Raw genomic sequence first — 15,153 nt, 5'->3', positions numbered from 1 at the left:
AGAGGTGAGAGGTGACGTTACTGTGTGTGAAAAAAGGAATTGTGCATGACGCTTTCTATGTACTGTGGCATATTGCAGTTTATCAATTAATGGGGTATGTGTAAGGTTTGGTATTTGAGCGAAACAAGCAAAGTTTACGTGGCGCTGACTGAGTCAGGCAGGCATCCAAAGTAAGACAGAATATTCACCTTGTCATTGCTTGAATACTTCTGTGATCAAGATTTTGCCGACACTATGCAGCACACAAGCTGGCAGCACATGCATATGATTTAAGCTGAACTTTGGGATTGTGCACAAATCAACCAGAAGTGCTGTTTTGATGTTATTTAATCATTTATTGTATTCTTTTTTTTATCAGCAATGAACAATTTAAACCCCTCACCCATTAGAAAAAGAAAGGTTTTTTTTTTTTAATGCAAACACAAGAGATGTATTTTACACCAGGAATAGAATCCAAATCCAATATCTATGACATACTTTATTGCTCTATGTTATATGATCTCATATCCAAATTATTACTTTATCTCTTCGTCTTTGTTGGACAGAGTAACTGTGTGTATATATTGGTTTTATATACAGTGAGCGTCTTGAAAGGCATGCTAGTCTTCATTTCAGGCTGGAGCTTTTCAAGATTTCTGAAGGAGCAAGGTTGTGGTTCACTGTACAATCCTTTGACTTTTGACTTGTTCTTTGAGCAAAATGGTTGCTCATTTGTCATTCTTGTTGAGAAGGGAAATCATCAAATTATGATCAAAGACAAATTACATGAAAAGTCAGAAAATGAGTAATTGAGGTAGAGTGGGGGAAAACTATCTTCATCGAAGGAATTTGCATTTCTCATAAGTTTTCGGGAGCTTGATTAAGACCAGGGTCAGCATGGCATACAACTTTAACAAGCCAAGAAATAAGAAGGAAATACAGCTGTACATTAGTGGGCGTCTCTTGCAGATGAAATTAGGGAATCTGGTACGGAAATAGCAAGGCTTGTGAACCAAGTTAAACATGGGATACAACAGTTTTGTTTTTGGCTTTGTTTGTTTTTTGTTTTGTTTTTACCTCAACTGTTGGTGTCTGTGTTTGACACTGGATTGTGAATCATGTGCCTCTCTGAGTACTTGTGTCTGTATTGTTTGTTTGTTTGTTCTTTTGCTGAAAATAGGATTTTTTGGTTGCCATGAGTGACTGTTTTGCATTGCAGCATGGTTGATATGAGTGTCTGCTCCCATCACAGTCTCCTGTAGTCTCCTGATTTGGATTGGTGTTTTACCATTCATTTTACAATTTAATTTTAACTATCAAGTGAGTTGGGGTACAATGTGCTCTCGTTATATCGAAATCCTCGGGACCGGCACTTTACTTTCGTCATATCAAAATTTGTTATAACCAAACAAATAAACAATAAAAACACATAGAGTGGATAATGTTTAGGCCTGAATTTTTACTTCATTGAAACCAGAATTTTGTTATAACCGGATTCATTATAAAGGGAGTGCACTGTATATGTAAGAGATGGTTATTGAGCTGTGATACTCAAAGAATTCTCTATGTCTTTGTGTATGTGTGTGTGTGTTTGTGTTTGCATGCGCGTGCACCAACTTCCTCTTGTAGACCCTGAGATTTTCTTCACGGGATTTCTCTTATTTCATACCCAGTGCTGCTATTTTATGTGTCATTGTTTTAGCACCATTAAGGCATTGAAACTGGATTATGTAAACATCTTTCTTTTTATTGTATTTTTTTTTCTCACTCGTGGCAAAAACTCCAGATTGTTTCTCTGTTAAACCAGCTTGTGGTATAATACATATCTTATTTTGCCTTTCCATTTGAATGCAGAATTTGTCAAGTTTTGACAAGTGAATGATATTAGAAACATGCATGAGATTATTTTGATCGTACGTAAGACTCACCTACTCCCCTCCAACATGATGGAATACTGTGTGTGTGTGTACTGGTGTGTAGTATATATGCAGTTTATGATAATATATGCCCTCTATTTTGATATAATCATTGAAGAAAAACTTTAAATTCTGTAAATTCTGCATTCATTGTGTCCTGCCCCATCCCCATAAAGAATATTATTCAAACCAAAATAAAACAAAATTACTAAAGTATAGGTATGATTTGTGTATGTTAATAACAATGTTAAACATTCCTAAGGTACTAATCCTGCTGAATGGAAGGGTAAATAAAGTTTTATTATTTGATGTATGATATAATAAAGAGATGATAAATGACTTTTGTTTGCTACTGTGCTGTATGAAATGCAGGTTAAATTTATCATTAATCCTAGTGGGTTATCAGTGTATCCCATGTTTAAATGTTTCTAATGGAATGAAGTGTGTCTCCATTGGCAGTGGGTATAGGTATACAGTGCAACATCATTAAAAAAAGGTCGGTAAAAAAAACCCTCAACCTTCATATAAAGGACTGGTGATTTTGCATGTCCGAACACTGTATTCCTTTGTCTTTGATAGTGCCCTCATGTAGTGATCAACTAGACACTATGAGGTAATCGCTTTGGCCTATAGGTCCTCATAATATCGAGGTTCTCCTACATTAAACCAGGATTCAGATTTTCACTCTCTGTTGAGGCAGGATGATATTGCTCCACATAAGCGCAATATGATGAACCATTGAAAATACAGTGGACTCCCATTATGACGAAGTCGTCGGGACTGGCAGTTTGTCTTTCATTGCAACGGAATTTCGTTATGACCAAACAAATAAAAAATGATATTTCAGCCTGAATGTTTACTTCGTTGTAACAGAAATTTTGTTGTAACCGTGTTCGTTATAACGGGAGTGCACCATAGTGTGAGGACGTTTGACTTGATGCGCTTTTACGAGGATCAGCAAGGGGTTGTGGATCGCAAGAGATACGTGATTCGTTTTCTACGTATGAGACTTCATAACTGCAAATACAAATCCTCAATTACTCTGTAAGACGTGTAGTAATACTCAGTGTGCAGGGTCGTAGCATCTCAATTGAATCAGACGTAGTTTCACTACATTATATAAAGCCTTTCCCACCACCTTGCAGCTGCCATCCTATGTCACACTCCTCTCCTCCCCCTGGGACCTTTTAGCAGAGAAGAGATCCGGTAGTGTTCTTTTATTTTGATTTGGTGCTCATGGCGAGATCCTGTATGTTTTTAGGAAAATATATTTCAAACTAACGTGACTTGGGAGCCAGTGGTAAAATGGAATGGGATTTTTGCTTCTGTAGACGGTGTGAGATGAAATGATTGATAAGCTCACCACCTCATGCATAATTCCACTTCCAACTCCCATATATTTCCTGTCTGTACCCAAATCAGTGCCCCATCTCTTACAAAAAACAACAACAACAAGAAGCAAACATTTATTTGGAAGTTGAGAGCTAGTGATATCAAAATTCTATAGGGCAGTACTCTTCGATTTTGTCTTATGTTAAAGTTCATCATAATTTATGACTCGCGGTCAAAAATCTTGTACTATCTTTTGAGAAGGTTAGTCTCTATTCGTGTGCACGCCCCTACATCTAACACCAGAGAAGCTGTATTGTAATTTTCTCTCTCCTCTTCAAACCATCCGCAACTGAAAAAAACTTTTGCTCTAACTCTTTGCAGGTTGAGATATTTCAAATCTACTTCTATTTCAGTTGGATTCATAATTGCAGATTAGCTTTGATATCAAGAAGTGGAAGAGAATGACTTTCGAATGTGATGCATATGAACATTATGATTGTATGGAGGTACACCAGAGGTAGATCCGATGACAATATTATTGTGAGATTTGGTATATGCGGGATTATACAATGTGTTTTGAATGTGGTTACATATCACAGTGGTGGATGTCATATGAGCTCCACTCCATAAATGGAATAAATTGTTGTTTTTTCTAAATGAACTGTGCGATAGTTTGTGCGACTTGTTCAATTTTGTTTCGAAGTGAAACTACAATAGTGTAATATGTGCATGATTAAAAAGTCGGTTTACTTTACAGCTTGAAATTACATGTTGTGTTTTAAGCAATCAAGATTCCTATTGAATATTTTACAATCTTTTTTAAAAAGGACACACTTTTGTTACCATGGCAACATAAATGATTTTGCTTCATCTTTAAAGGGGCTGATCAAATCATAACAAACCCGACAAAACTGTGCAGCAAGTAGACACTGATTGATGAGTGAGGTATGTATCTCTGTTGTGTGTATGTGTGTGTTAGGGGTAAGATTTTTGAGATTTTGTTCATTTTTTTTTTCTTTGTAACGGGAGCTATTCTGGTATCAGAGATTGATGTAGAGCATTAGAGTGGACCTCAATTATAATGGGCCCCAGTCAGATCCTATGAAAATTATGAAATATATATATATATATATATATATATATATATATATATGAGCAAACGTATTTTGTACGTTTGCTTCAGAAACGGATTTAATTTTACATCTTTTTCGCACCCTGGCCGCTGACGAAGAGTGCGACTACCAGCTTGTACAATTATGACTTGCGAGCTCCTCCGGCAGGAAGGAGTTTCCTGAATTTGCCGTTTTGGTTTTTCATACATATATATACATATGTATATATAAACTTTATATATTGATGTTTATTTTGTAATTTTTGGTAAAACTTAATAAATGAAATGAAATATACAAATAAGACCATTTTATAACCTGAAAAAAAGAAAATAGATACAGAAATACAACCTGTGAGAGAGAGAGAGAGAGAGAGAGAGAGAGAGCGAGCTCAATCAAAATTCCTATTCGACTCTCATTCAAAGATAGAACCTTTGTGTAACCTTTATCTTTTGTTTACATTGTGGAATCAAAGGGCATTATTAATACTGCAGCAATAACAGATTGCCTATTCTTTTGTTTGTTTGTTTGTTTGTTTGATGTTGTTGTTTTTTTGCTTTTGAACGTTGACGTTGAATTCGTTCATATTTTGTGAATTGAATTGAGCAATAAGGTACCTTAACATGCTCAAAGAGTTTGGAATTCGCTTTATTTTGTTATTTTGGCCTGATATAATGGACAAATCTGAAAAGTATTAATTAAAAGTATTTTTTTGGTGTGTGTGTGTGTGTGTGTGTGTGTGTGTGTCGAGTGTATATATGCATGCAGTCATATAGAATCATGTTTTACATAGATATAAATCGTGTTCTTTTTTTGTATGTTTGTGTCTGCGTGTTTGCGCAATCATCAGATGTTCTGCTGCACACGCTGAAGGTTACGTGTCTCCAGGAACTAATTTTCCAAACAAGAAGTACATCATTCTGTCTGCTTCTATCTCTCCTTTCTGAGTACATAACCTTTCGTTTGTCATCAATTCATTTCCCCTTCATAAAACTGCTATTTGAAATCGGAGAGTCATTACGTTCGCAAAACTATTTTCCCTATCTCCACTGACATCTTGCGCTTTCAACGTTCGCAGTGGTTGCCAGTTGCAGGTCACGAATCTCCGGTCATGTGATTTTGGTTAATATGAAGTGGGTCCCCATCCATTTGCAGTTGCTAATCGAAAGCGCCGTTAACCTCTGATGAGATATTGTTACATACTTGAACCTTTTTTGTTTTAAGTTTATTCTTCTTAGTTGAATTACATTGTTCGTATTTGGCATTGTATAACATTTCGACGATGTACAAAATATGGAATACTTCTGGTAGCAATACTTGCTGAAAAAAGAAGGAAAATGAACAGATCAGAAATGGTGAAATACATCGTGTGCAGTTTATTTCATTTATTTCATTCAATAAATTTATTGGAACTAAGTTTGTTTTGACAAATACACTGCCAACAAAATACTCACAGGCCAATAAACACATGTATATCATATCATGATTACAATTCAAGTGAAAATTAGCACAGCAAACATTGTCAAACAACAAATTCACAAAACTGAGCAGTCACTTAATCATTATACAATCTCTTCAGAATACGAGGTATAAATGAACTTCATCTTTACTACAAGAAGCATCTTTAATAGAATTTACATTGCATTGTCGCGTGCAATGATCCTAATGTTATGCTGAAACAAACAAACAAACAAAAAAGTTGTCATGTATGCTCACGACTTATAGACAAACAAACACTTATTACATAAAAAACATTTATATTGTGCGACGTATATCTTTGAAATAAAAGGGTCAAAATCAATGTAGGTCTACATGTCAAATGATTCAGTCAAATCAAAAAAAGTATATGTTAAAACATGTTGAAAATAACTTTATGTGTATGTGTGTATGTGTGTGCATGTTTGTTTGTGTTGGATTTCGTCTGCCTGCACTCTATGTGTGCTCGTGTGCACTCTATGTATATACCCTCTAGGAACTCTATGGTGTCTATATCTCAGAAGATTTCATCCAACTTGCCAAAATCTTTTGTACATCTATTCCTGGCTCTCTCCCTAGGTACTATTACTTTGAAAGGTATACGTCTTGTATTATCAGCAAACTCAGATTAAGACTGTCCAGTGCATGCAGCTTAACCAGCGATCGCTCGCGAAAAGCGATTGTTTTTGAGCGACAAAAATGTAGTTGACGTCGATATGATGGGTGCTGTTCGTTATTCCGAAGGTTCGCTATTCCGAAGGTTCATTATTCCGAAGGGTCGTTAATCCGAAACACGCCAATTCCCTATATCTACAGGTTCGTTAATCCGAAAATGAAAAAGGGTTCGTTAATCCGAAAACTTGTGGGGTTATTCCGAAGGTTCGTTATTCCGAAGATTGGTTAATCCGAAAATGAAATTCGGAACAATGAACCTTCGGAATAACGAATCTTAGGAATAACGAGCTGTAACCGATATGATTATGAACACGGAACTCTTCGTAAAAAAAAAAAAAATCAATGAATGAAAATATAATGACAATAATGAATGAACTATACTTTGCATTCTGGCATTGATAATTATGATAACTATACTTTGGAGGGGACTACTGAAGAAGCAATGGTGGTACATGTATCTAAAATGTAGACCCCTCTACAGACTATGAATAAATGTAAGATAGTTATACAACTTCGAGAAAAAAAGTGAGGAGCTAGTGAAAACTTACCTTATCATTTACAAAGGTCTAAGTGTATGTACGCTACACCATCCTAAATTAAAGGTAAGTAAAAGAAATGACTGAAATCAAATTAGTGTACGTTTCACACACACACAAAAAAAAATGGAAAGTATAGGCTATAAGATACACAATTATTTCCCTTCCACGACACCATTAATGATAAATACCTCCCGGAAGACATTCGGCCCTATTTCGTTAAGTTTTATATCTCAGATAATCGGAAGTTTCGACTGATCAAGGGGATGACCAGAATCTCGCATGGTTAGTAAAATATTGAAGTGACATAATTGAATTGAATTTAATGCCACAACCCAAAGGGGATTGTGTTGAGTGTTTGTACGTTCCTTGAACCAGAATTCATATGCATGGCTAACATTATTTGTTTCAGAGAGCAGATAATCGAGAATTTGAGAATTTTCACTTGACCCTTAGCCTTTTGACAAGGCCTCGTGGCTGAGAAATGAGACTAACTGCGAGAAACGGTTGAAAATCATTGTAGAGTAATGTGTATGATTATGATTAGTCCTAGATTAAATACATTGGACTCCCGTTATAACGAGGTTCTTCGGACCGGCAATTTTATCTCGTAATATCGAAATTTTTGCTATAGGCTCATCGAACAAATAAAAAAAAATCCAAAAAAACACACGTCACTTTACGTCACTTTTGACATCGATATACTAAAAACGATGTACTAAAAGCCTATGTTATATTTCTGGAACCCACATCCCACAAGCTTTGCTTTTTAGTGGGTTTCTCAATTACACGTCAATTACACGTCCTTATACATTTGTGCAATTTTGGTTCAAACTGACCATTGTGTTAAAAACATTTCTCTTTCAAAATCAAATGAAATATAAAACTGGTATGAAACGTGGAATATGGAACATGGAGGTTTATTTAAAAAATAAATATAAACAATAAACAATAAGAATATATAGCGTGGATAACGTGATACGGCTCAAATTTTCACTTCGTTGTAACCGGAATGTTGAACATTCTGTTGACCTTCAGTCGATGTCATCTGCTCAGAGGTCAGCAAGGCCCTTTGTAAAGTCGCTGATGAACACATCCAAACCAGCATCGCTCAGACCCCGTCCGCCTTCGGTGTACAAGCTTGGATTATTCCGAGTGATGTCAGGGTGACCGATAGCCTTGCCGCCGCTTTCCTTGGCCACTTTCTCCGCATTTTTGTTAAGTGCGTTTCGTCGACTCAAATCTATGTCATCTTGGTCCAGTATGTCGGACCACAAGAATTTGATATTCGGGTGATCACTGGTGAGATCCTCTAATATTTTGACAAAGGCTCCCGTTGTAGGTTCAAGTTGGTTTACGTGTATCACCACATGCGTGGGCTTATCGTTTATATCTTTTAGCCACCGACTTATCTCGCCGATGCCCTTCTCCACCCAATAAACGGTAGCGTCGCTCAGGCCAAGATTGGTCTCCGCTCGTTTCTTTGCCTGGACCACAGTCGAGTCCCCGACAATCCATACGGTCTTTGCTGTTCAAAGAAATAAAATCAATTAAGAGAAATATTGTATACTCAGAAGTACGAGTGCATTCAGGTATACTATGACTTATTGCGCTGTATTCCTACCCGTAATTTTTTTCCAAATTGGCTGACATTCAAATACTTGTTACCGTCGCCCCATTAATTTCAGACTCTTTTTTTTCATCTTGGAGCTTATCGACTGTTTTTGTTTTTACCCCTTTATTCATGATTCCTTTCATTATTTCTTTTTCACTATTTATCATTATCACCATTATCATCCAAACTCGAATAACAATGTTCAATCCTTGCATTCCCGACCAAAGTGCAACAATATCCGGCTTTGTATTAACTAAATTCAAGAGTTTGTTCGCAAAAACAGATAAGTCCATTTTTGAAGATTTTGAAGTACGGTCTCTGTCATAAAATGCAAAATAATACCTTTTCAATGATATATTGGTCACTACATAAAAAGGTACATTTTTTGAAGCTATGGTAAAAAGAAGCAAAAATTTTCTTATTATTCTCTTTATTTTTCTTGACCTTTAATCGCAAATATCTCCACTTGGCAAATATATATATGGACTTATCGGTTTTTGCGAACAAACACAATATGTTTACATGTCTTTCCTTGTACAGTGTAATTGAAATGTAGGAGTATGTTTTTGGTCATGTTAGAGATATAGGGAAATAAATCTTGAACTGAAAGCACTTTTACGTATAATCGCGTCATTAATCTTATACCGTAATAATTCTCTTGATATCCATGTGTTTCACTATATAACATTTCGACACTGAATATACCTGTTGACTTGAATTTAGTGATCGACCTTGCAACTTCAAAGATTACAATATCTTATCGAGCCATCTGTACAATTCGGACATCCAAAATGCCCGCTATTGCCTATCTTGTTGATTAATTGATTTTATTTCTAGATTTCTCTTTCAGAAATAAATGTAATACAACTTTAATTGAACAAACTAACTGAGTGCAGTATTATTTGAATCTAACAGCTGAAACAGGTTGCCAATTAAATCAAGTATACATGTGTACTTATATTCCATGATAATGCAAAATGAAGAGACGAAAGTTTTATATTATGTATATTATGCAAACTTCAGAATCACAGATCGTATTCAACACATAGTTAAAGTCGCATAGGGTGTTAGTATCAACCACATGGTTTAGATAATACAAGACACTTCAATTGCATGTCGTCTGTAAAATAATGATAGTCTGGTGTGATGATGAATGTTTCCAATTATCTATTTATATGTGCATCTATTTATTCTGCCATACTTAAATATAGTTCCCTCAGTTTCTCAACAAGAGAAATCTTTACCTCACAGTAGACAAAACAGAAATAGTTTGATAGTTAGCTGATCTGTTTTTGTACTGTTTTTATGAAAGGGAATATTTTTGCTATTTTAGAATCAGCTGGTGACTTTCCAGCTTGTATAGAGCAGTTGAAATAAATACAAATTGAAAGTTTTATAATCGATTTAGCGGGCTGCTTTAAGCAATCTTGGGTGCATTTCATCAATACTGTATTCTTAAGATTTTGATCAAATGATTCAAGTTCACTCAAAAGAAAGATTTTCAGAAATTTCTTCAACTTAAAACACAAGTTTCATTACTTCCGGCGGAACTATGATTTGCCATAGAATATTATAACCTTACCTTTCCCTGTATTTCTTCACAAGTGCAGTTGAAATATTCAACGTACTTACATTTATCTTCTGTTATTATACAATCAATACCTAATTCAGTAAATTACTTTCTATTTCACGTACCTTCTTACATTTCCCTTTAAAATACTTATTACCGTATTTTTTAGGTATCATTTAAGATATTTTTTCTTCAAGATTGTATTCAAATTGTTAATCATATTAAGTACCTGTTCATACTCTTTCCATAATAATTCTGATACAATCTTAGCAGAATTTGATTTCCCATGTTCATGTTGACTTGCAATTAGTAATTACTCATCATTCATGCAAGGGGCCGCATAAAAAAATCAATATTTGTTTCTTCTTCCAAACATTGCCGTTGTAATATTTCAATTTCATTTAGGATTGATATATCGTTTAGCATTGTTTTTAATTTCAAGAGTGATACACCCGTAAACAGTAGATCACATGTTCTAATCACGCTTGGTTCGCTCCCGACATGTCTGATAAAATTGTACAACACCCGTGCAGAGGCTGACAAATCACACCAGCTTCGTACATCATTCTCATGGGCATCAATATTCTCTTCCTATAATATGATATTTATATAATATTGGATGGCCTTGAGGTTAATACAAGGAAATATTGGACGAGCTATGCACAAATATTGGCCGAGTCGAAGACGAGTCCAAATATTTTGCTTAGAAATTCCAATATTTCCTTGTATTAACCGAAAATAGGACATCCAATATTATCATTATTATCCTACAGAGGATTTTAGTATTTAAGAATATCACTTATGCTACCTTTCTGTCTCTGAGTGCTGTACAATCAGGTCTCCTACTGTACTTGATCCTGACATGGGGTATGGTACACTCTTCAGTGCAAGTTAATCCACTTCATACCCAGATAAAACAGTGATCTATGCATTTTAATATACAATTTCAACTAATTAATATATGAAATTTGTTGATATAAACACAGAATTTTAGAAAAAAAAACCGATATTTTAGTAAATTTGTGATTGACCAATCACAGACGTTTTTACTTCATATTTCAGGTCATTTCGTATATCTCAACCAATCACGGAGTAGTTTATAAAAACTTTGGGGAATCCCCCTCTTGCCATCCAATATTTTAAATATTCGTCGCCTCGGCAAAAAAAAAAAAATATTGGTCGAGTTCAACAAACTTTCTCAGTGGGTTGGAGGCAATGAGGTGCGTTGACAAAATAACACCTGTATTTGGGCTCTAAAAATCCTCTGTATTGATAATAATTATATATATATATTGAGATATTCTTTAGGAAACATACGTGATGATTGAGGTATACATCGATACATTTTGTCAAGCATAACGCATTTTGTTTTGTATTGTCATTCAAGTGTACTAGTGACCCTTCCCTTCCGCATTCGCAAGAACTGGCAATAAACATTTTGTTGAATCCAAAAGATTTTACACTCCCCAGCTAAACCTGGCAAACAATTAATTATTGCACTGATGTACTTAATTTTGTCTGTTCATGCGATAAGTATCCTTTTATTGTCAATCGTGGGGTAATTCCAGCAAGATATGATTTCGAAGAAACATGACTAGATAATGTGTTATGTATCATATTCCAAAAAAAAAAATTAATGCAGATTTCAGCATTTTCTCTGACAAAAAAACAAACAAACAAAGCAAAACATGTTCTTAAATTTGTTGAATAAGGTGCCTCTTCTTCTGTAGTCAATGGAAGAGCGGCTTGAAGCACTGTTATGGACGTTAAACGTCAGTGGAATGTCAGGCATTATTATCCTGTAGAACTTACGCTCAAATCCTCACAAATTTATCTATTATTTTGTGTGAATCCTTCTTAGTCTTTTATTCCCTCAGCTATTTTTCCCACTTAACTCCTCATCAACAACAAAGTCCTTAAGTAGTCATAGGCTCATACAACGAAGAACAGTGCTCAAAGCAAATTCTATCGGAATGAACAAAATGGCCGAGGTTTGTACAATTTGAAAAAAAAATACAAAAAAATACCAAACATGAAAATACACACAAGTAAAATTTAATTGAGATTAAAGTAATATTGAATTTTGTATTAATTTTATTTATCATGAAATCACTTCTCTCTTTCAGGTACGATCGCACTGCTGCGTCAAAGACGCCAAGCTGTAAAGTACCACCAAATGCACTGGCGATCCCATAGTGGTCTGACGAGAGTGACTGTGTGCCGTATGTTGCTATAGGATCCGATAACCACATACTTGACTACATTCGATAAAAAGAAAGACGCTAACAACAATTGCGATTTGTCTTTTTTTTTCGGTACAAAAAGAAATACAATTTACCATAAGATGGACATAATTTCTGCGATCAGTACATGTGTGAAGTAGGCGATGTACTTGTGTTTATAATACTTCAATTCGAGTGCAACGAACCTTACTTACAACCACAGACATTAGAGCGGATAGTGGCATAATTGTAAATGCCTAACAACCCCCCCCCCAAAAAAAAAAAAAAAAATAATGATAATAATAATAATAGATAGATAAGTAAATAAATAAATAAATAAATAAACACAAATAAATAGATAAAACCAATCTGTAATAATTGCTAGAAATCAGGTGTGTAGAATTGCAGATACCTAACGAAAGTGTGTTCCGTGCTCGTATAACTTACCTTGGTTGGCCATTGATTGTTCCACAGATGAGCAGCTTTCCAGTTAAAAGTTTTGCACTCTGCGTTTGATGCACAAAATTCTCCAGCACGTCAGTCTCCTTTAAGTTGCCAAGACGTTGTGCTCGCTTATGACCTATTTTTTGTTTTTTATCCATTTTATTACAGACGGCATATCAACAGAGCGTGCCAAATTTTGGGCATTGGTAGGCGCAAGCACTAATTTTATTATTTTTTTCTTTCACACAATATTTCGCCTAAACAAAATGTTATGGAAGGGGTCGAGAAAAAATATACGATCTCATTGGTGGAGAGCTGTGCGTTGATTTCGTATTGAGGTGTGGCTTAGCTCATGTATCTAGGTTAGCCAATTATTTTGTTTGTTTGTTAGTCTCATATTCTTGATATGCTGACCACGCAATTTTTCGCGCTTAACAAAATATACCACCTATTGCGTCCAGGCACCGCGTCAGGACGCCATCAGCTGATGCTAAACCAAGGTTACAGTTAGTTATTAAAAAGGTTCGTTGTTCCGAAGATTCGTTACTTCAAAGATTAGTTATTACGAGGAGTATAGCATTTGCTTTCGGACTTTGCTGGTTGTAAAAGCAATGAAACCGGAAAGAAGATAAATGAATGGTTTAATTTCCATGTTTCTTACATGTTTCTGACCAGCAGCAAATCTCTTTGCAGAAACATTGTAAAATGAGAAAAAAAAAGAAAATAAGCGAAAAAACAAGTTTCACTTACCGAACCTATCTTAAGACTAGCCTACAGCAAAAGTGCATGGACAATCTAAAGTACATGAATTTTGCAACGGATTGACAAATTGCCCTATACATTGAGGTAGATAAGCAGTGAATCAATCAATATAAAGTAGTAGCCATGATGAAAAATCATAGGCATACATACTCAAGGAGGATTCGAACCTGCGACCTCCTGATCATATTATGCAGCATATTCTGCGTGTGTAAATAAATCAATGAAATAATTTAATGGACCAGGTACTTCTTGAGCTACATCATGGTGATAAGACACAAGAGTCAACCTTTGATAAGTTAATTGCACACAACTTCAGCACAATGAGAGATGACCCGTCACCCCCATAGGAAAAGTAACAATAAACACAGGAAACTGAAATTCCATGAAAGTATGAAAGAATTAACATCCCCAGACATAGAAGGTCTGAAATTCATCAAAGCAAAGGCTGGGGGAGGATATCCCCAAATGGGGAATTGGGTCATGCACTCAAGCACTCAAATAAAGGAACATATGTCTCTCCATTATTCACACTGTATGAGTCATTATTGCCAAAAATATTCTTTGATGAGGTAAATTCATGTTCTATCAAAATTGCATTGTATGATTTATGCTTAAGAACTACCGTAAAGTTTGATTTATTCAACAGTATGCCATAATATTATGTTGCATTCTCATGTACAGCAAATATGCCTTAATCCCACAAACTGCAGGCATCAAATTGAAGGCATGTGTTCATTTCTGTCACCAGATTTGTAAACATTATTTTTCTGAATTCATGGCTATTCTGATAATACCTACCAGTACTGGAAAGAGAAAACTCAGCGTAAGCAAGAATGCCCTTTTGTAATTGTACACTGTATATTTCTGGTCAATTGTGTGACATACTAATCGCTGCACAATGATTCAGCAATGATTGAACATTATGCTTTTGCTGAATTTTTAGATGAGTAAGAAACAAAATTTACTGAATGGCTAATTCTCCCAAACAAGACAAGTTTCATGCTGCGATATCCCACAACCTATGTACACTCTAAAATGCAGACTTGGCCTTTGACTTATTTCTTTGGCAAAAGACACCAAAAGCTGGTTGACAAAAAAGTCATCTCACATGCCAAATTTTTACTTAGCTGCTGCTCTAAACAGAATCATGTCCTCCCATGTGACATGTACGAGAACCCCTGAACCTAATGTGAATCCATGGTTTAACTACTGCTGCGCAATTCTATCATAAATGGTTAATGCATTATAACAGTTAATGTAGTCAATGAAACACTCACTACTTAGCTCCTTGTTTTTCTAGTTACTAATGAGCAAAATGAACATCAAGAAGAGCGGCATTGTCTGGTTGAAGCATGGACTGACAGTCTTCCTCTCAATTCACGTCAATTCACAGGCTCGGGCACTTCTTGAGCTACATCATGGTGATAAGACGCAAGAAGCAACCTTTTATAATTATCAAACTTGATTGCACACAACTATGGCACAGTGAGGGATGGCATATCACAGCCCTTCCCCCA

This window comes from Diadema antillarum, unplaced genomic scaffold (genome assembly GCF_040938485.1).
Source record: "Diadema antillarum isolate AM-2024a unplaced genomic scaffold, OU_Dant_1.0 seq00000651_RagTag, whole genome shotgun sequence".
NCBI lineage: Eukaryota > Metazoa > Echinodermata > Echinoidea > Diadematoida > Diadematidae > Diadema > Diadema antillarum.
This window is presented reverse-complemented; position numbering follows the sequence as displayed.